We start from the raw sequence: 23,584 nt of genomic DNA on the forward strand, positions 1-23,584 counted from the left end.
AGCAAGGTCTCTCATGGGCATAGGTGAGGAGGCAGTGTGGCTAAGGCTGCTTGGGTGGATCTGTTCCTTTCAGTGCCTTGATTGATAGCAGAGTGAGCAGAAAGTAAGGAGGGGGAAAGCCCCATGACAATAGGGACAAGCTGTTAAACTGACTCCTCTCAATTCAGGGGTGCAAAGCAACCTCTGGCAGCTGAGATCGATCCAGCATGACATGGGAGCCTTTTGGAGAGTTTCTGTCCTTAGGAAAGGTTATTATTTTTGTTGTTGTTATCTCTGCTGTTTGTCCTGGATGTGTATAAAACCCTGATCCTTTGCAGAATCAGGGAGTGAGCCCAAATTCATCTCCCCTTTATTCTGCAGAGGACCAGTGTGTTATCATTTAAAGGGTCTAACGGGAGGCTATTTTCAGGCCCAGTTGCTACACAGGGTGGAGGGTCAAGGGGAAGACTGGAGTCTGCAGGCCAGATGGTTCTATGGGTCCATCTGGCTTGTGGGAAGGTGGCTCCCCACCCCTAATTTTGGTCCACATAAACAGAACATTGCTGGAAGTTGATATATGTCTGTTCATTTTTGTAAATATATTCCATGCTTAGCTAAAATAAGCCGGATTGAAAACACGATTGCCTCTAAGATATAAGTTCTTAACATCTTTCAGACTTGCTGTTCACCTAGCAACGTATGGCTAAAGTGGAATGTTTAACCATGGTCTTTGGGTTCTCAATTAGGGGATTGATGAGTTCAAAGGAAGATGGTGTTTCCCCACTTTGTTCAAGCATGATGGCCATTGTCCATTCAACGTCTCCAGATGAACCAGTGGCAAGCAAGCAAGCAAGCATAAATGTGTAGAACACATTTGCTTGTGCTGGGCTGCTGAGATTTGGCTTCCTCCATGCAAGCTGGCAAAATAAAGCTTGGTGACTTTCTCTTCCCTTAACACTGGGGCCTGGGCTGGTGTTTTCAGCACGGACCATTAGCTTTGTACTCAGAGCCTGATGGACAAGGATAAGGGGTTTGTCTGGGCCACTCCTCCCATGTTCAGAATAAACAGGTTCCAGTTCTGTGATCTCAGCTGGTGGGCAAGTCCTTGGATCGAAAGCACAAAAATTGCTGGAGTGGTAAATAACATTGAGGACCGGGCAAGATATACACAAAGCAATTTGGATCGCTTGGTCAGCTGGGCCCTGTGCCAACAACATCTGTTTTAATGCAGCCAAATGCAAGGTCATATCTCTAGGAATAAGAGTATCAGCCAGAGCTATAGAACAGGCAGCTGTATCCTGGAAAGCAGGGCTGACAGTCCTCATGGTATGTAATTTAACTGGTTGTGTGTGCCTAGAGGGTGCTGCAGGAATGGGGGTTAGTGTGATCCATTTTGATCTAAAGCTGCAGATGGGGATGGGGTAGCGTGGGGAAGAGTAAACCTATTGCTACATGCTATCCGAGTCTTGGTGTCTGGGTGGTGGTTGTTCTTTTTTTTAATGTGCTCCTCTTTTCAGAGTCACTGTTGGAACGATTTGAGGACATGGGGTGGGTTGGCTTTAATAAAGAGTCTTCAGAGAAATGAAGTGAAAATGTCGCTTGATAATATAATAAGCACTTTCACGGTGGGGGAAAAAATACTTTGTGCTCACAGGCGAAGTCCAATAGCTGTAAAAGAGCAATCCTGAATGCCAGTGGTGGCAGAGGTTTGAAACAGAACATTTCACCAGACTGGTATCAATCTTTCATTCACTGCCTGCTTATCCAAGGGCTTTTAAAAGATGCAATACAATTGCTGACTAAAAGAAATAAAAATGCTTCTCTGCAGGGATTAACTTGCAAACCTATGTGAAATACTGTCATACATGGCTAATTGTATGGTTATTGTCTTTTTGTTCTAGCACACATACCTTCAGTATATGAACAGGGGGAAGTTGCAGCTAATCTCATTCTCAACACAGCTGCATGCACTCTGAAAAATTATATATGCACATGTTGTACCTGTGTGTTTGCATGCTAGAGTCATGTGTGTTGATACACATGTAAGCGCCATTCAAATCACTATACAAATGTGTCTTCTTCGTCAAAATTTTACTGTGTCTAATCTGAGGCTCTGACAATGACATCTAATGGAAGTCAAGGGCTGAAAGTTAAAAGTGGAAGTATATTTAATAATAGGAAGTAGATCACATATCTGTAACAATGTGTGCGACTAACTATCCACCGGGTGATTTAGTCTATGTTTACATCTTTTCCGAGAATACTACAACCCGAAAAAATGATGGTTTCTAAGTGTTCAGATCAAGTATAAATAAAAATTGCGGTTTCTCACAGACAGCTTTATTTGAAATTTAAATGCAACTGCTCATTTGCAAGAGAACTCTGAAAATGTCCCAGGTCATGAAGTACCAAATAAGTTAAGTCTCACACTGAATCTAACAGAACTGGGGCTTCAAGGATACACTAGGAAGGCTTCAAAGAATACTCTCAATGGATAAAGATATTGATTGTACTACAAAAAGAATCAATAACAATGGATAAACATCTTGGATTATGTATGCATTTTGGTTGTGGGTGTGTTGTTGGGTTTTTTGCTGAAATATACTAGGGGATTTGTATTTAGGAAAAGTTTTATTTTATGCACGTTCTCAAGCAAATGTGCAAATAAGTTTATGTGCTCTCAAAGGTTCAACCCAAATCTAACACTCCCTAGCCAATCAATGCATGTTAGTGGTAAACTTTCACAGGGTAGGGGTGATGCGTGACTTTTTGATCTCGTTGAATTCTGAATCTGTCCTATCTATTCTCATCAGACAGGCATATTTGCTGTTTTGTTTTAGATGCTTGCTAAAACCTTTCTTTCAGCTAACATGCCCAGATATGTATTAGGTTACATACTTGTTTCTAAAGTTCTGCTGATGTTACCTATATTTTATAATTTTATTTTGCCTAATTTTTCCCCAAAAAAATGTTTTGATTTTAACCGGGTTTTAAAAATAAACATTTCACGCTATGTTGTGTAAACTGCTTTGAGATTTCCCTTTTTTTATTTAAGTGATCTAGACATTTCGTTATTTTGTTTTTAAAAAGTGTAAACGCAGCAAGGAATTTTGCAGTAGTAGTGTTGAAGCCTCTGAAGGAGATTGCCCTAACATTGCAGGCATATGAGGCTGGCCATACAGTCTTAATACCAACTGTTGGCTGAGATGCTCAGAATTTACAGAGAAGCAGGGCAGGCAGCATTGTCTAAGATTAATCAAGTGTAGGAAATATAGTATGTGCCTTTTGGAATGAGGCAGCACTGGTCATAGGGACCACGGAAGTGAGATATGGATGTAGGATTGGACTTGGGAGAGGATGTGAACCAGTGAACCTCAGCTGATAATGACAATAGGAGGGAAGGGAAATTGCCAGAACCTGAGCAAATAGCCAGTAGACCTAGTAAAATTAGATGTGGATCTAATTTTAGACTTCCTGGGTGGGACTTCCTGGCCATAGCAATTCTTTTGGATTGAGAATGGTTGGGTGGTGTAGAGAGCCAAGTGGCTAGAGAATGGGAGATTGGCAGAGAAGTACAGTATCATAACATGAAAAAATGAAAGAATGTGTGGGTCACTAAAGAGTGGCTTTGAGGTTTTTTTGGGGGGTGTTTTTGTTTTTTTTTTAAATTGCTGGGCATTTCACTTGGTAGGGCTCAGCCCTGGCTGCCCTAATGGCTCCTGTGACCCTAAGCAGTTGCACTTTCTCTGTCACCAAGTGGAAAATGTGCCATTTAGAAACCATTGTCCTGTTCTTTCCTCTGTGTTCCTTAACATGCGTGTGGAAACAAGGTCTCCATTTTATTTCTTCTTCTTCCAGGCCAAGGAGCTAGAGCTGGCACAAGGACTCCGATGGCTTTCCTTTCCAGCACAGAGTGCATGTATCTGCACTAGATTGTGACATCTACTAGAAGCAACACAACCCTTTGGTGTTCCAGGTAAGAGTCCTTGGTCTAATAGAAAGACTCTTGGAAATGGCTGCATCTACAGTATGAGGCATTTATTCTGCTGAGGCATGAAATAGTGGACCATGGAAATACACAGAGGAAAATAGCACCCCAAACCCATCTGGTGGATTTGCAGCAAGGACCCAGTGATAAAAACAAGGCATAGAGGGCCAGAAAAATCTATTTTGACAACATATAAAGCGTAAACTACATAATACACCCTAGCTGAAACTGTTGATGCCCTCCAATGTGGATGGTGCAGTTCACAATACTGGGATTAATGAGGCTGTTTATTTTAATTTGACAGCCTTCCACTGAATGTAATGTGCACATGTTAAACTGTTAAACAGTGCATTGTTATCTGTACCTGTTGCTTTATAAGGCATTATCCATGTGATATTATCTTTTCGTTTTTCTATCTAATTCTTCTTCCATGATTGTTTCCCTCCCCAACTGGTAAACTTGCTACCCAATTCATTCTGCCTACTGTCCTCTAAGTGTAATAATTCAGTAATGGATGCTTCAGTGTGAACCGTGTGGGGGGGGATGTCCGTATTTGAAGCTCTTTAGAAATTCTTATGCATTTCCTAAACAGTTCAAGAACAGAAGTTTGAAGAAGTCAAGAATGAGCAGGTACAGCAGGGACCCTGTGTTGTTTATCCCTAACAAGCCATGATTTGCAAGTCAACATGAATCCATGATTAGGTTTAGCTGACTGGTCATGTCTTGCTAGGGAGCGACAAACCAAGGTCCCTGGTTCAGATGTAACAGGAAACCAAGGCTTCCTGGTTTGTTTATCCTGCTTGTGCCAGGGGAGGAGTGAAATGAAGTGACTGGGCACTGGGCACTAGCATGCTGCTCATTCCTTATAATCCACAATAAACCAGATAGTCTGGTTGATTGTTAGATGTGATTACATTCCTCTGTGTTGGTTAGTCACTAGTTGGGAGTGGGTGGGTGGGGGTGGGGGTGCCTTTCTTTTGCAGCTTCTCTTCAATCACTGCCTTTCCATTCTGTGTTGAAGCAGATGAAGAAATTGTGGGCTTGTTATTGCTGTGATGCAGAAAGATACAGTCATGTCCATCTGTTCTTCTCTCTGATTGGTAGCCCTGGACTAAGACCAGCAAATCAAACATTTATATCAGGCTGGGAAACCTACAGCCCTCTAGATTGTTGGACATCAACCCTATCAGCCACAGCCAGCACAAGCAGGGATAATGTGAGTTGTGTAGCAGCCTCTGGAAACCTACATATTCCCAATCCCTGGCTGATTCTTTCATAAGTCTTGACCATGTAAAATACTTGTCTTCTTTTGAGCTGCTGCTGTGGCTCCTCACCAAGAAGCATTTGTCTCCATTTTTACATTGTGCTTTTAATGGAAGAAGGAAATGCAGCTGAACAGTATTCAGTAATTCATATGCTGATTCTTGGTCTTGCTTCACGCTATCAAAATTGCACACCCAGAAACTTGTAAAAGTTTTTGGACGAGTAAACTGCTAGCTCTCCCTTGGCTGGAGTGCTAGGTACACCCACACACCTAACATCTGCGCCAAAATAGGCTTATTGTGTTATTGTGACACTCTCTACTGTCTACCAGTTCCTCAAGTGTGTTTCCATCACCCAAAAGCATTAATTTGATAGGGAATTATTATCTCAGTTTTTCATTTACTTGAGTTGGTCTAAGTTTTATTTAAAATGAGTGCTGATGGCATCAGCCTAAGATGCATATTGCAAGGGTAGGGCTGGATAATACAGCTTTGGGTGGAGGAAATTAATGAGATTGAGATCATTTTGCTGTGCCCAGAATGGAGTGGGCCTAGGGCGTTCATTCCTAAACGATGTGCTGAGAGAGGATGGTTAATGTGCTGCAAGAGGAATTTAAAGGCTCCTGTGAAACTGTCTCCTCTGTGTGTGGGTTCTCGCTTTCCAACCAGCCTCTGCTGAGGGAGGGGGCAATTCTCCCACAACTCTGTGTTAGGTGTGGTTGGATCATTAATGAGCATGGTTACTTGCCCCCAGATAAGGCCGTCCTGTGAAATCTTACTCTCAGTGAAAGCAACTGTTTGGGGTTGTAAGCATGCCATGTACCTCCTGTTCTAGTAACATAGAAATCTGCCTTATCCCAACCAAGTGAGGCTGTTTGTCCATCTCTGTAGAACCTCTACCTCAGTGTTTCCCAACCGGTGTTCCGCGGCACACTACTGTGCCGTGAGACATTGGCTGGTGTGCCGTGGGAGGGAGGCGGGCGAGTCGGGCGGTGAGAGGCGGCGGCGGCGAGGATCCGCGTCGAGCCGGGGGCGGCTCTGCGGTGGTGGTGCCGAGCGGCGGGGCAGCGCGTGCAAAAGGGAGGAGCGAGAGACAGCGGAGGAGGAGGAGGCCGGCATGTCCGGGCAGCAGCAGCAACAACAGCAGCAGCAACTCCCGGCGACGGCTCCTCAAGCCCCGCCGCCGCCCCCTCCTCCGCCCGCTATCGCCGCCACCACCACAACAGCCGCCGCCGCCTCAGTTGCCGCCGTCCCTCAGTCCCTCGCTCTGCTGCCTCCTCCCACCCCCAAAGCTTGGAGGTTCCCCGGCAAGGGGGAGGGAAAAAACTTTCACTTTCGTGCGTCCCTCCCGGCGTGACGCTGCGCGCTGACGTCACGGGGCTGTAATGGTGGTGTGCCGCGAGATTTTTTTCCTTAAACAGGTGTGCCGTTGCCCAAAAAAGGTTGGGAAACACTGCTCTACCTGATCCTTTTACATGAAGATTGGTGGGCCTGAACCCGGGACTCGCAGTGACAAATCATGTACGCTATGTTACTCAACTCTGTTTTAATTAAATGGGAGTTTTAAAGTTGTAATCTATACCTCCCCCCACAAACACAACAGGAGGGGTTCATGGTGTGGTGGGGCCAGTGCCACATCTACAGCCCTGCCACTCACAGCAGCTTCAGAGTCAATGGATCCTGGACCAGCTCAGCCACTTCCCATCTCTGGAGCATCCCTTTTCGGGGCCTGCCATCAGCAAGTCCACCCATGCCTCGCTTCTTGGGTGGCAGCTCATGGGAGGTCGGCTTAGCTGGGAGAGCTGGGTAGAGGAAAACCTGTGCCCATTCCACCACCACTCCAGCCAGGAGCAATTTGGATTCCAAATCAGAAATTGGAAAGCACTGGAATAAGAAGTTTGGTATTTAAAAAGAATGTACAGTGGTGCCCCGCAAGACGAAATTAATTCGTTCCGCAATTTTTGTCGTCTAGCGAATTTTTCGTCTTGCGAAGCACGAAATCCCATAGGAATGCATTGAAAATCAATTAATGCGTTCCTATGGTAAAAAAAAGTCCAAACAAAGCCAAATTTGGTACAACAACAGTTTATTAACTGCTCTTTAAAGTCACACATACTGTAAAGAGCAGTTCAAAAATTTAAGAGAAAATAAATTAACTTTATAAACAAAACATGTCTTTGTTTTTAGTCAAAGAAAAAAGTCGCGAGACGTTTTCGTCTTGCGAAGCAAGCCCATAGGGGAAATTCGTCTTGCGAGGCAAATCGCGAACGGAAAAAACTTTCGTCTAGCGAGTTTTTTGTATTGCGAGGCATTCGTCTTGCGGGGCACCACTGTACACAGGGTCACTTTGTTTTCTTTTATATGTGATGAAAGCTTCTGTGGTTTATTGTAGGATAGATTAATGATATAAATAACAAAGAATAAAGGACCAGTAGCAGAACTCTTGTCATGTCTACTCAGAAGTAAGCAGATTTAGGACTGCAACCCAATGCTGCATACCTAAGGCAGTGAAACTGCAGGTAGTTGATCTGCAATGTCCAGAGTCTTGCTGGGATTGAGCCAGCAGGGGAGAAATAAGGATGAAAGATTGATCTTGGGGTTCTCCATCTATTTCTGGGTATTACTCTTCTTCTTCTTCTTCCACTTCTTCCCATTGGGAATAAGGGGACTGTGGCTATCAGGGGACTGGAATGGCTTTAGATCCTTAAGATTCTAGTCATTTCCCCGTTCTCTCCCAGCACGCTCCCCAAACCACCCCAAATATACCCGTTTATGTCCATGCTCTGAAGTAGGTTGCCCCAGGGCCCTGAAGGCTTTGGCTGGAATGAGAGGGAGTTTGCTGACATCAGAGTTCTGTCCCTGGCAGAAAGTAAAATCCAATATATCCTATAGCCTCTGCAACACCCAAAAGCCGTTAAGATTGTACCCTAAGTTAAGTTATTTATTTTAGAATTAATTTCCCATTTTAAAATTAATTTCTTTCTTGAACAATCATGCAAGCTAATGTTACTGAATTAAAAACAAAAACACATTGGTTTTCAACTAGCTAGATCCTTTATACAACCTAGAAGCCTAAACCTTTGGCATTCCACAAAACGAGAGACAGTTTCCAGTTTGCCTTTTTTGTACACGTTCAAGGACACTAAGCAAGATGAAGGTTGAGGCTGCACTCCTGTGCACATGAATTTGGAATTGAATTTTGTTGAACCAAGTGGGGCTTACTTCTGTGTAAGCATGCATATAGGATCAGGCTGTAAGTGGCCAGACCTTTCTGTAAGCAAAGGCTAGTTGTTACTGGGCAAAACAGTGTTTCTCAATGAGATGGAAAGTAAATGTTCAGGCTGTTTGGTTAGCAGAGTCCTAAGTAATCATAACTTGAAAACTGGATACACTGCAGAGTTTGAATAGAGGAGATTAGATGTAAGGTATAAAATGGGAATATGAGCTCACTAATATGGACTCTGTAGATGACTTTAGTGATATGCAAGATGGCATCTCCTGGATTTGACCTCTGTGATGACTTGCTAGTCGCTGGGACCAGTAGAAAGCCCACAACCATAAATACAGTACATTACTTACTGGGGCAAATTGAATACACACCCACCCACCCAATTATGCACATTCTACTTGTGTTCAACCACACATATATGTGGTGCTGGGAAATAAATAAGTAGAATTATACTAGGAAATGACAGGAGAGGGCTAGAAAGTCCTCTCCTTCTTGGGAGGGAGACCCTTCTTGGAACCTGAAAAGGATGTCAGTAAGGGTGGAGGAAGCCCCAAAGAGACCAGAGGTTTCAGCAGGGCTTTGTTTAGGCTGCTCAGCCTCCCTGCCTAACAGCTGGTGCTCAGGGTAGTGCAGCTGCAGCCACTGACATGCCTTCCAGCCTCCAGCCAGCCCCAGAGCTTCAACTCTAGATCCTTTGGTCTGGATTGGAGAGAGAGAAGAGCGAGCAAGCAAGCTGGAGAGCAGGGGAAAATAGGCATTTGGAGGTTTTTTAGAGGGTGCTCCCGACTTTATGCGATTTGACTTATGCAAAGGGGGGTCCAGAACTTAACCCTTGCATAAATGTGGGGGTGCCTGTACAGTTTATTAGGCCGAGGCGGTGGTAGACTGTAATGACCAAGGATGATTGGGAAAATAAAAAGGATAAAGGTAAAGGTAAAGGTACCCCTGCCCGCATGGGCCAGTTGTGTCCGACTCTGGGGTTGCGTGCTCATCTCGCTTAAGAGGCTGGGAGCCAGCGCTGTCCGCAGACACTTCTGGGTCACGTGGCCAGCGTGACGAAGCTGCTCTGGCGAGCCAGCACCAGCGCAGCACACAGAAACGCCGTTTACCTTCCCGCTATAAAGCGGTACCTATTTATCTACTTGCACTTAGGGGTGCTTTCGAACTGCTAGGTGGGCAGGAGCTGGGACCAAACGATAGGAGCTCACCCCGCCGCGGGGATTCAAACCGCCGACCATACGATCGGCAAGTCCTAGGCACTGAGGTTTTACCACCAGCGTCTATAAAGAGACATATTTATCAATCTTGTATTTTTGATTTGACACTTTTTGGGTGGGAATGAAAGGGGTGGGTGCTATAGAACAGGCATAGGCAAACTCGGCCCTCCAGATGTTTTGGGACCTACAATTCCCATCATTCCTGACCACTGTAGGGGTCATGGGAGTTGTAGCCCCAAAACATCTGGAGGGCCGAGTTTGTCTATGCCTGCTATAGAGAGAGACACTGGAATCCTCAACTAGAGGCACTTTGGTTTCTGAAGCTGTAACAAACAGCTTTCCTCAGTCTTTTTCCTGACAGCCATGAAGGCTAGAAACATACTTTCATTAAGCAAACAAAAAGGAAAAAGGAACTGTGACTCTGTACTGTGAAGCATGTATGTACAGAATACAAAGAGCCCTGCTCTGAGAGGTGCATGTTGGACCATGCTGTGCTACTTGCATCTTCGCTCCTTCACAGCTTTCCACCTTTGGGGCAGCAGCAAGAGGTTACTGATTATGTTTGCCTTTGCGAAGTAGGACCAAACCTGTAGCCCGGAGCTGCATCCCGAGAGTTAAAAAGGCTTCGGCTGCTGGATATGGCACTTCCCCTCCATCTCTCTCTCCCCCTCCACCCCAACCAAACAGCGGCTGCTTTCTGCCTTATTCTTTTGTTGCTCCCAAGTGCACCCTCTGAAATGGTAAAATACAGAACGTGGTTCCTTCCCCGCACCCCGCCTCTGTTTTCCCTGAGAACCTTCATTTCTCCACTGGGGGCAGAGGTCGTCCTGAGAGAAGGATTAAAGAGAAGCCTTGTCTTTCTGAAGAGGCGGCACAGCCGTATTTCCCCAGCTGCATTAATCAGTCTCAAGGAAGCCAGGCTCGCTATATCACCTTGAAGGTTCTTCAGACTGCTTTGAAAAACTTTGGGTGGATTATAGTGCTTCTTCCGCAAGGGGTGGTTTTGAAGGGACCAATCGTGCTTGTTTCTGGCAGGCAGAGTGTGGGCAGACATTATGCAATCTTCCCACACATTGTTCCCTGGGTTTTTCCATATTCAGTTCTTTCTCCATCTACAGATCGCTCTCACCTGGCTTGCTGTGTCACTTTCTGTTCTGGATGAGTCGCCTAATGACCGGATTTGTCTCTTTCCCTTCATTCTTCACCTGCCATTTCGCCTTTTGGTTATTTATGTGAAGCGTACTTCCTCTTCTGTTTACTTGTAGCTGCCGCTTGCTGTTCAGCTGAATATAGCATTTTGTTGGGCTGTTTTTAATTTTTACTCAGTAGGAAACAGTTTCTCAGTAGGAAAGTTTTCTCCTCCCCTCATGATGTGTGTGGTCCTGGGTCTTTAGGTGCATCTGTTATATACTGGGTTACTGGCCCATTTGCAACCTTGGAACATTTTGAACTCCTGAAAAGTGTTGGGATTCAGGGGAAAGGTTCGGGCTGATGATGCAACCATGGCTGCTACTTTGCGGCTGTGGATTTGGAGTGGGTGGTAGTGCAGGGATCATTTTCTGGATAATGGAGTGCTGGGGTCAGTCAATTTCCGATCTCTCTGTCTTGATGGGAGAATAAGAACTGCAGGCAGAAATGGCTTTCTAGGATTCCCAGCAGCGCTCATCAGTTTGGTCATTGAATGCTGCGTGGAGAACAGTTGAGCGAGGCCTGGCAGAACAGCATGCCGGTTAACTCTGCCCAACAGGGTGTTTTTGTGATCTAAACTAAGTCGGTAAAGCTTGTAAAGGAAGGGAAAAGCCAGGAGAGACTGCTTTTGCTCTTCTTACACAACTGCCTTGCGAAGTAGGCCAGTTGCATCCCAAACTATCTGGGAGCCAGTGCCATCCCTCCCATTAACCCCCTACAGGACAGAATTGTAGGACTGTTCAAGGCAAACTCTTATTAAACTGGGACTTGGAGGTGGCATTAAGTTCACGTGGCTGTCACCAGGCTGAAGGAAAATGGCTCTTGTCCACCAAGATCCCACTCAGTTTACAAGGGGAGGAGAGCCAGTGCCCAGCTCTCTGTCTTACCCAACTCTATACTTTTCTCTTTCAACTCCAGCCTTATAGTTCTGTAGCATGAATCAAGTGGGTTAGCCTAATGGGTTCTGTTTCACCAACCCTGTGAGTTGGCAGCAATGCACAAAGGACACATGTTGTCAAATTGGGCAATGGTATGGCTAGCCACTCGGGTGCCTGGGGGAGGGGTGAGCCGCCCATTAGGTGGGGCGCGCTGCCACATCCCCCCTCCCCCTCAGCTGTAAGGCGGCTGAGAGAGAGGTGGCGGACAGATGCAAGCCCCATGCTGCCCTTTTGAGCAGTGTGGAGCCTGCAGGCACCCATGCCACTGTGTCACCCCCCCCAGGAGAGATGTGTGGCTTGGGCGCACTGCGGGCCCCACAGTAAGTGTCGCCCGCTGCAGTGTGGTGTGGGGCCCAGTGTCACACCCCCCCAGCTATGCCTCTGAAATTGTTTAACATTTATTCAGAATACAGAAGGCCAGAGAGAACAAAGCGACAAGCAGAATATTGAAAAGCAAAGGAGCTCTTTAGCTCAGATCTACTAGTTACATACGAACAGGCTTCTGGTCTCTTCCTGCGTAATACAGTATAGATGGTCAGTTGCAGGGTTTTCTGATGGTCAGAATGTGAGGGACAAATGACCATTTCCCCCATCCTCTTTAAGGGATTTTTTTACCCACATGGCATTTTCTTGGCAGTTGGCACCTTCTGGCCAATTATATCCCAGGTAGAGTTTATCAGGTAGTCTGTAAACACCTTTACTTAGCAATGCAGAAATATGCCTTGTGAAAATTCAGACCACTTGTCCACTTAGCTCCATATTGTCTCTACACTGACCGGCAGTAGCTCTCATCTTCTTTTTTCTGGCCATTCCAGGAATTGAACTTGGTACCTTCTGTGTGCAAAACAAGGCCTCTGCCTTTGAGCTACATCAGGGGAAGCGTGTATAGCCAAATGTCCTCTTTTTCCTGGGCACGCCCTCTTTTTCAGAATTAAAATTTCTGTCTGGGCAGATTTTTTAAATTTGGAAAAATGTGTGTGGGTTTTTTTGTGGGTTTTTTTCCCCAGTAACCCAATATTTTTTTAAAAGAAAAACAATTTTAAAAGACTCATGTGTTGTGCTCCCCTCGCCATTTTTCATGAATGGAATGCACATGTTACACAGTGTAATAAATTGTTTTGTGCACACTTACATTCACAAAGATGGGAGCATGAGCCCAAATCCTTTCATGTGGCAAGTGAGGGAGCAATATGTATTATTATTATTATTATTATTATTATTTTGTTGAAAGTTAAGAACATTGTTACAAGCAATATATTACAGCCTCTATAGCCGACATATAGTAGGGGTATTTAAAATGAGAGTCGTCATAGTGATCCGTAGTTAAAAGTAGAAGTTGGCAAATGCATCCTCCTTTTTGCTCTTCAAAATATGGCAACCCTAGACAGGCAGATGGATTAACAGCTGATTCTGAATAACATGTTGTGCATTCTGAACAGCTAGGCCAGACCCAGCAGGTTCATAGAGCCATGTGGGACTGACACCTTTGTGTCCCTTTTCTCTCTGCTGGGTGAGAAACTATCACTTTCTGGCCACCTGCATAAATGGCATTGCAAGCATAGTGGCGACCGGTCCTGCAGTTCCTACCATTTTTTAAAGTGGAGCAGTGGCATAGAAAGCAAAGCGAGTCCATGCAAGTAGCTACTATCACCACAATTGCAGTCTTTACTCTCACAATTGTTCGTGCCCTTCCCACACTGCAAATGTCATTGTTTGGGGGAAAGGGCTTTCAAATTAAGCACTGCTGTGGAGGTGCACACTGAGAATTGTTGTTTAAAAAACAAGAACGACAAAGCAGTTCTGCAGGATCAAAGCCAGTCGTAATACAGTGGTACCTCAGGTTAAGAACTTAATTCGTTCCGGAGACCCGTTCTTAATCTGAAACTGTTCTTAACCTGAAGCACCACTTTATCTAATGGGGCCTCCTGCTGCCACTGCGCCGCTGGAGCACAATTTCTGTTCTCATCCTGAAGCAAAGTTCTTAACCCAAGGTACTATTTCTGGGTTAGCGGAGTCTGTAACCTGAAGCGTATGTAACCTGAAGTGTATGTAACCCGAGGTACCACTGTAATAGCAGATTCTGATGGAAATTCACAGTGCAAGAACAACACAGTAAGTAAAGAAAAGTAGTCATTTTGAGATATCTGTAGAATGCAGGGTCAGAAGTAGCAGTATAGCTACAGGTGGGGGCATGAATCAGAAGTGAGCAGGAAGCAACAGGATCTGGGAAGGAAGAGTGCCAATGTGGATTTGGACCCAGGAATGGAATTCTGTCTCAGGAAAACTCTGTGAGTTACTCTAATGGTTGGCTGCATGCAAGTGGATAGAGACACCAATCTGCATGGCGTTATGGACACTTGCCAGGTTGACACTGCATCTTGGGAAGTGCCATCATAACGTTATCAAATGGGACCAGGATGGGTGGCCCCAGGTATGTTGATACATGCTCAACCCCATGACAATTGCTCAGCCCTTACTGCTTGCCGATGACATGTATAGTCTTGGCTTGCTTCTCTTGCCAACCTGATGCTGCCTCCATTGCTTATTTCTAGTTATTTCTGCAACGTGCCCAAAGTTCTCTGCCCACAAGTAAATAATAATAATAATAATAAATTTTATTTATATCCCGCCCTCCCCAGCTGAGCCGGGCTCAGGGCGGCTAACAACAATCAAATAAACAATCAAATAATCATACATTCTAAAAATATTTCATTATAAAAATTAGTTAAAATCAAATTGATTAAGCAAAATTCTTTTCAGGTTGCCAGAGGAGGGAGTCAGGCTGCGCCCTGACCAAAGGCCTGGTGGAACAACTCTGTCTTGCAGGCCCTGCGGAAAGATGTCAGGTCCCGCAGGGCCCTAGTCTCTTGTGACAGAGCGTTCCACCAGGTTGGAGCCGCAGCCGAGAAGGCCCTGGCTCTAGTTGAGGCCAGCCTAACCTCTCTGATGATGAATGGCACAAAAGCAAGAGATGGAAAGGGCAAGAAGACAGATGTTTTTTCTATTCCCACTGGAGAAATAGGTTCTCCTTAATCAATATTCCCTCTTAGCCGAGCATTGGGTTTCTCCGCCGCCCCTGCCCCTGCCCCCGAAGCCTAGACTTCCTCTTACGCTGTTGCCTCTGCCCCATCACCACTGAAACTTCTGCCCTTTAGATTTATCTCATTTGCACCAGCTGGAAAGACAGCATTTGGAGTGCTTTTTTTGCACGGATTGTGGAACCTGAGAGGCCTGCAATGACAGGGGGAACACAAATGTAATTTGGCGCCTGCAAACATGCTCCCTGTCAAACCTAAATCCTCCTGGGGAAGGAAGCACTTTTTAGAGGAAGGCTTGAAGAGCAGCAGCAGAGAAACATCTGAGAGGGGAGCCCTCAAGGTACTTTTGTTCCAGTGAGTAGGAGTCTTTAGATCCGCTTAGACATAAAAGGCGGCACAGTTCCATTCCCAAAGCCTCTGCTGAGGGAGAGGAGGGGGGAATGTGCCTGCAAAGAGAGGGAGGGGGAATCACAAATAGAGTGGTGGCTAGAAACTAGGAGGGGCATTTCTCTTCTCCCCTCCCCCCGCCTTTCCACCCCAGGAAATAAATTGGGTCAGACTTGAAAGTGAGTTTCCTCGCTGTGGATTTAATTTTAGCTCTTGCAGACTAGTTATCGTATCATAAATGCCAGGGCGATTTTTAGGAAACATGCCCAGCGAGGCTTAGCTGCTGTGTAACAAGATTTGTGTCTATTTCCTATGGTGCCATGCTTTCAATAAACAACTGTGTGTTCCCAGGGGCCTGTAGCAAGGCTGGGGTGGGATAAAAGAGGCAGGCGGCTCTGTGCCTGTCCTTCAGCTGTTTGGTGAAGTGCATTTTTTGTCTAGGGTCCTGCTAGCATATCCCTTGCCCTGGATCCATCTTTTCGTAGTAGAAAGCACCAAGCCTGGGAAGGGAAGAGGCTGTGTGGGTACCATTACCTGCCCAGTTACACAACCAGCAGTTTCTATTATAGAGTTGCCAACCAGCCTGTTTGTTCCTTGATTCTGAGCTGCTTCTTCCCCACTGCAATAGCCACAAGCCCAACGAGTTGAGAAGCTGATTCAAACCAGAGGGTCACCTAGGAAAGTGTCCTGTCTCTTCCAGTAGTTGCTGGCAGATGCTTCCAAAGCAGATGTAGGAGGAACGCACAGCATCAAGGCAACCTGTTCTCTAATGGCAACGAGGGAAATGTAATAATGTTTTGAAGATTGCATATGATGGGGGAGGAAGGGTAGTGGTAATGGTGCTGGAAATCTTTTTGATCTAATGGAACTCTGGCTTAAATATTGTGATCATGGCTCCAAGGAACCATCACATGCAATCACCATGTAGTCACATTGCAGCCTAGCAGATGCCCTGGGCAGGTACCCTGATCTGTGAATTCCCTTAGCACCACCCTAAAGTAATTGCCATTATGTCATTACACCCCCTCCTCCACACATGACTTGCCTTGATTTGAACATTATTTTTCTTTGGACGATCTTTTGCTATGACAAAGATTGGGCAGGTGGCAGAGATAGGTAACTAACAGCATTTCTCTCTTCTCTCCCCCTCCCCATCCCCCTACATCTTGCTTCTTCTTTTAAATCTGTCCAATTAGTGTCTATTAGTCACTCAGTGTGTTAAAGCATTAAGAACAATTAAGGGTGCAAAGAGTTTCCAGATGCAGCGTTAGCACAGAAGCTGGCAGGCTGCTGTCTGATCCCATATGCAAGCACTCAGAGAGAAGAAGGGCATGCAACAGCAACAGCGGCTATGGGATGGGCCTGAACACTCCTCCGCCTTCGTAGTGAGCAAAATCCATGGGTCTGGTTGTAGTTTATACAAGTTAGTTTTACACTTTGTTCTGAGTTGTAGTCATTTACTGCGCTAGGAAAAGGTCATAGCAAATAAGAACTTCCAGTAGCAGTTTCAGCTGAATGGTAAATAGGAAGTGTTCCACAGAGAGGAACTGTATTCATGGGTGGTGTTCAACCACCTTTTTGTGCTAGCTCAAGGATTAGTGCCCCAAATTTAGTGGGTTCCGGAGGGAGGAGTGGGGGTGATCATTCCACCGTGCAAGGAGAATTTAATCTGCTTAGCGTTACATTTAATACAACCCTGTGTCCATAGATGTAAATTGACCAATATGTTTTCTACTGAAGTTGGGTGTTTTTTTAACGGTCATATCAGCATCCAAGAAACATCTGAAAGTATAATCGTCCAAGGTTTTCAGAACCTTAATAAATAAATAAATCCCAGGGTGACTAACAGTACAAAATCAAAGGGACAATAAAATCATGTTTAAAACACAAATGTGGCTGACTAAAAGCATGATCTGACATTTTAAAAAGAGCAGCTAAATACTACTACATAGCGATAAAAATTTGAGGTATAAAGGCCTGGGATTTTAAAAAAAAAGATATTTAAAAAGGTCTTCCCTTGGTGCCAAAATGACATCAGTATAGCTGCCAGGGAGATCTTTGGGAAGAGCACCGCACAGCTGAAGTGTCACTTGCTTCTCAGACAACAAAGCAAATGTGGCAAAGGGAGTTCTGGAATTCTGCATCACAACCTTTTCACTTCTGACCAGTGATGCACCATAACATGGCCTGATAACTACTATTAAGTTAATGGACATTTAGAAAGGTTCTTAGACTAGACTAGACAACCTGGGAATAGAACGGTGCTATTTTTTGAAACCCAGGTCTACCGCTTTGTCCACTACACCAGCTTTCCCAAAGCTTGTGCTGCCCATGTGTTTTGGAGTACAACTTCCATCAGTACCAGCTCCTGACTGGGGAGTTGCAATCCGAAAAGTATGGACAGCACCAGGTTGGGGAAAACTGCATTATGCCATACCAGGTTACACCACAAGTAAGCAAATTTCCTGCAGATCAGGTTATCCTTGTTAAGAAAGTAGGGAATGGGTCTATCCCTCTCATGAATGCTGATGATTTGGTCAGGCAAGTTGCTCCGATGCAAAACTTCTGAAATGCTCTCCAGAGGTAAGTCCTATGACATTCGGACAGATGGTGTGCATGCATATATATATATATATATATATATATATTTGCTTTCGTATATATATATATATATATATATATATATATGCAGGTTTTGGTGTCTTCGGGTGTCTTCCCGTGTAAGAGTCGGGGTGTCTGGGCGACGTTTCGACGAGGTCTCACTCGTCATCTTCAGGCTGGTGCTTTCGGCTTCTTGTTACTGGAACAGAGCAGAATCTGGTGTTTGAGTTCCTATAAATACTGTTGAGGGGTGTGGTGTATAGCCTCCAACGTTCTGGGCAGAGAGGAAGTTCCTAGATTAGTGTGCCTTTTCTTCTTTTGTTCCTTAATTACTTGAGGGATATCTTGAGTGATTGATTGAGTGGTTTTGTGCCTTGTGCCAGCCAGATCTGTGTAGGGATTCCATCCAGTAGCCAAACTATAGTGGCACCTCCGGATGCTGCACCCCCCTGCAATCCCTACACAGATCTGGCTGGCACAAGGCACAAAACCACAGCTCGCCCCTATACACGAAGCCAAGCCAGAGCACAACTAAATGCAGCACAGCCATCTTCTCAGAAAAACTCTTCACAAGCTCAAGAGGTCAAGACACGAAAGCTTTAGCAACTAATCTACACTTAATGACCCACCCAGCGGTATTCAGAATATCACTCATGAAATCACTCAAGATATCCCTCAAGTAATTAAGGAACAAAAGAAGAAAAGGCACACTAATCTAGGAACTTCCTCTCTGCCCAGAACGTTGGAGGCTATACACCACACCCCTCAACAGTATTTATAGGAACTCAAACACCAGATTCTGCTCTGTTCCAGTAACAAGAAGCCGAAAGCACCAGCCTGAAGATGACGAGTGAGACCTCGTCGAAACGTCGCCCAGACACCCCGACTCTTACACGGGAAGACACCCGAAGACACCAAAACCTGCATATATATATATATATATATATATATATATATATATATATATATGATGACCTTGTTTTTGTGCTAAGCAATTCCCTTGGTTGCTGAGTAAAGGCAGGTGGACTGTTGCTGGAAGCTAATAACGGAATCGCGAATCCACGGCTGTTGCCAGGAATTCACCGACAAACCAGTGCCAGGTTCAGAGTGTGGGTGGCAACATCAGAAGGAACTGTCAGAGGGAGCCAGAGGCTTAACAATGCCTATGTAACTGGCAATTAAAACTGCATCACATCCCCTCCTACCCTGCACTGTCCCAAGACTGCTTTGAATTAGGCTTACAAATTAAATCTATTTTGTTATGGAAGGAGAAAGTGGAACTTCCTGGCCAACTTTTATTTTGGAAGTAAGCAGACCCCATATCAACAATTCAAAAGCATTAAGTAATGGATGGTTCCCTCTCTCTCTCTCTCTCTCTCTCTCTCTCTCTCTCTCTCCCTCTCTCCCTTTCTCTCTTGTCTCCCCCCCCCCCGCCCTTCCTCTTTCTACGGTGCAGGAGAAAGAGTCCTGGGCATATCAAACACATGCAGATGCTGTTCCAGCTTCTGCAAACCAAATGATGGGTGGGTGCTTTATTGGGTTTAGCTCTAAATCCAGTTTCTAGAGAATAAACAGACAGTTTGTCTCTACAGCCCATTCCAGAGAGTTTGTTTTCAATGCCTAGAGTAGAGAACGCGGGGGGGGGGGTCCCCCTCTGCCTCTAGCTAATGTGCTTTACCGTAGGCTTGCTGAGGTGGTACAGCCTTGGCATAAGATGGGCCCGCAAAGTCTGAGCATCAGCAGTTATTTAACATGCAGCAAGTGTTGTGCCCAGAGAAATTTAGATGTAATGGTGTGTGTGTGTGCATGAGAGAGAGCGAGAGAGAGTGAGTATATTCGCATGTAAATATGGGTAGGTGCTGTCCTGATTGATGGCAATTAGCATTTTCTAACGGGAACAGATGTTCAGATTGCCAGGAGGCTGGTACCTAATGCCCACGCCACCATCTGTTCCACTGGGCACTGCCACAGGAATCGGTGTTATCAATGCTGAAATGTGTCTGAGAAGTCCTTGTTGGGGTGTATTGAAGAGTCTTGAGTGAATGTTTTGGGGGGTTTTTTTTAAAGCAAGGAAGAGAAGCATTATGACAACAACAGTAAAGATACTCTTAGGTTTACAAATACTTGGCACGGCTTATTGTGGGACTGAGGGTTTTATTTCTGAGAAGCCTTTTTTTTTTAGTTTTGAATCAGACAAGCAAGAAGTGAGACATTTGCGCGGCACACAGACTGCTGACTTCTACCTTCTGTGGATGGGGCAGGTGCATTTGACATGTGGTTTTGCATGCAAAAGGTGGTTGTGTAGGTGCTGTATGTTGGCACTCTCCACTCCCAGCCCAAGCTCCTTCTGCTGCCACCACTTGGGGGGAAATTTCACTTGTACATTTATAGCATGAGGGGAGTCCAGTTGTCACAGCTGAGAAGCATTAGAGCCCTGTGTCTGCTGTTGAGTCGGAAACATGCTGGGCCAAATGATTACACAGTACAGATTGGAAATAATAACTCACGCCCCCCCCCCCACCCCCGATCAGCAACCCAGGATATTTCACTAGCCTTGCATCCGTCAAATTGCACCTTTAATTTGTCTTTAAATGAAAAGCCAGGGAGATCTTGGCTTTTAATTTAACATATTTCCCTTCAGTACTTTATTTATTTTATTAATTTGCCAATGGTAAATTATTTAAGAGGGTTACATCCAAATTAGCCTGCAAAGAATTGCAGGAAGGTCTCATAGCTCTAGCGGTGTGTTGATAAATGCAAAGTGAGGCTCATCGTGGGGTTGGGTTGGGGAATAATTCTTGTTCTGCGTATGCAGAATTGAGCAGCAAATTAGTGATGTACTATTCATGGAAAATCTTGCAGTTGTCAATGTTTCCCAGAAAATATCTGTTCAATATGCTGCAGGCACCCGAACGAGAGAGGGGGTGGAAGGGGGAGGGGGTAAGGTGGGGTGGATAGGATGGAATAGTAAAGATTAGTAGGAAAGATATAGGCAAGGGCACAGCATATATTGTTCTGTATAAACCGTGTGTCCACATCTTAATTGGTATATACAGTTATGATCATGCAGTTTCCTAAAAATATAATAGTATTGAACAAAGCAGAGGGCACAGGAATGTAGCTTTAGGAGTACAGAAGTCCTTCCCTAATGAGATTAGGAATCTCTTCCCCAGCCTCTTCAATAATGAATCTGATTAAATAATATTTTTTAAAAAATCATAAGGAGGCTGAAGGAAGTGAATAGGGAACATTTTCTCTCTCCCTGTCATACAGTACTTGATCTGGAAAGTGCCCAATGAAATGAACAAGCAGGTGGCTTAAAACAAGCAAGAGAGAAAACATTTTCTCACACAGCACAGCTAACCTTTGGCAGACTGCCATCTGAAGTACTGGTGGCCAACAGCACAGCAGAATTAGGCAGCAATCCCCTGTACACACTCACCTGGGAATACTTTTCATTGAAGTTAATAGCACTTACTTCTGAGTAGGCGAGTGTTGCATTGTCAAGAAGGCATCGAAGAGGCTCGGCAAAATAATGGGGATTGCTGATGCTATTAGGCAGAACAATTACTTCCACCCCCCCTTTAACTTCCATTTTCCTCCTGCCCAGGACCTCCTCATAGAAACATAGGAAGCTGCCTTATCCAGAGAGCCACACCATTAGTTCATCTAGCACAGTATTGTATACAATGATTGGTGGCAGCTTTCCAGGCCCTGTAGCGTATAGGGAGCAAGTGCAAGCCTTTGAGCACCAGAGTTATGTGCTAACAGTAGTCTGTACCCATCTGCAGTCTACCTCTGGACAAGGCCCAAGGATAAGACCACTTAGAGCACATTGCAGAATCTAGACTAGCAGTTACCAATCACTGTGGCCAGACTAACTTTGTCCAAGAATGGCTGCAGCTGCTAAAAGGCACTCCTAACCACTAAGGCTACCTGGGCTTCCAGTGAAAAAGATGGATCTAGGAGGACCCCCAAACCTGTTCTTTCAGAGGTAGTGCAACCCCATCTAGAATAGGCAACCAGCCAGACTCCCAGACATAGAGAAAGAAGAGAGAGAGGTGGAGCCCATTGTCTAAGGCCAGCATCCCGTTGCATTGCCTTGGAAGCAGCCCTTGGCTGGGGGGTTGGGTAGGAACCAAGCTGATCCGAGTGCTCATGTTTGGAGAAAGTGGCAAAATATGCAAAAGTCTGGAAAACAGAACAAAACAAAACAATACAATGCAATGCAAAATGCGTTCCTTAGTGTAACTGTCGCATATAATCAAGAATTCAAAAACAAACAAAACAAAAATGTTTAAAATACAAATAATTCTAGCAGATGGTGTGACAGAATGATATTCGTAAATAAAAATAGAGAGAGATAAATATAATCATCAATATGTATGGTGAATGATACCCTATGTGCAATAATACTGAACACTGTTTTCTTTCAGTGCTTATGTAGACAAAACAGCACCAATAGCACACAAAAGGAAGTTTTATAATAATAATAAATATAATAATAAATTTTTATTTATACCCTGCCCTTCCAGGTTCAAAAGCCGGGTTCAGGGCAGCTAACAACAAATTTAAAACACTTAATTGATGCAACAAAAAACAGCATAAAATACAGTATAAAGCATGAGTAACAATAAATTCAGAATTCAAAAATCAATATAGGGGGGAAATCCATCCAATAAACATTAGATGATCACCAGGGCTAGCTGGCTAAATTAGTCCTATTTGGGCCAGTGTGGAGACTAGGGGAGAATTAGCTGTGGGATCCCAGAGCAGGTTTGAGGAGGGGAACCCACAGCTTGCAGAAGTACAAAAAACTTCAGTGCCATACACCATCATCGGACATACAACACAAGTCCTTTTGATGGCAAACTGCTCTTCCAGGCTACCAATGTACACTCATCTGTCATTTGGAAAGCTTAGTAAAGAACCCAAGACAGAAGTTATGGATGATATCTCACTAACAATCCAGCAGCCCTCAAAAGTAAAATATTACCAATTTCCTAACCTTTCTGAAATCTGTCCACCCAGGCTATGTGTTCTGGCAGCAACTTTTTTTCATAGGTTAATGATTAATTAGATGCCAGCTGCCCAGAGAACACAGTAAATTGGGCAGGATAAAAAATGTTAAATTAAACGAAACAAGAAAAACATGTAGGGGAAAAAACCCTAAAGAGGCAAATCCCCAAGAACAGCCCAACAAGGACTGTTTATGCCAATGGCCACAGAATGCTACTGAGGGCAGGGAGAAACAGACGGAAGAGGAATGGAATGGAGCAGTATAGAAGACATGGCTGGGTGGCTCGTATCATGAACAGAAGCCCTTTGAACTGCAACATTTTGTTGCAGGTCCTACTTGTAACAACAATTGCTAGATGCATTTCAGCCTTAACTGTCTTCACTGATGTAAGTTTTGCAACCAGAGGAGTAGCTACCCTTGAGTATGGCAAGAAACTTGTATAGAACAAGAGTCAAGGGTCGGGGAACCTATGTCCCAGTGGCTGGATCCTGTTGCCCTTTGCTGAATTTGATAAAGCCATGGATCAGGCCAGGTGTCAGCCACATTATCTGTGCCTTCAAAGCTCTCCCTTCTCAGGTAGGAGGCTAAGCTTCCCATCTGAGGAGAAACGCATTTGAAGTAGTTGATAGTCAGTTGATTCACAGCTTCAAAGCTCCCCACTCCTGCTCTAAGCAAATCTTACCTGTGTTGCTCTCCTTATTAAAAAATGCTGCTGTCTGGGCTTCACACAGTAATTC

At 44.8% G+C, this 23,584-nt stretch overlaps 1 protein-coding gene across 2 annotated transcripts in view; it reads left to right on the top strand.

The window, feature by feature from the left end:
- The window catches only part of RBFOX3 (RNA binding fox-1 homolog 3), a 346,079-nt gene that overhangs the window by 118,860 nt on the left and 203,635 nt on the right, over window positions 1-23,584 (top strand). For both annotated transcript variants that reach the window (XM_082210955.1, XM_082210956.1), the window contains exon 2: window positions 3,838-3,955. The gene's annotated coding sequence lies outside the window, so the exon portion shown is untranslated. The remainder of the gene's footprint in view (window positions 1-3,837; window positions 3,956-23,584) is intronic.

The sequence above is a fragment of the Podarcis vaucheri genome (genome assembly GCF_965113315.1).
Source record: "Podarcis vaucheri genome assembly, chromosome: 2".
NCBI classification, from domain to species: domain Eukaryota; kingdom Metazoa; phylum Chordata; class Lepidosauria; order Squamata; family Lacertidae; genus Podarcis; species Podarcis vaucheri.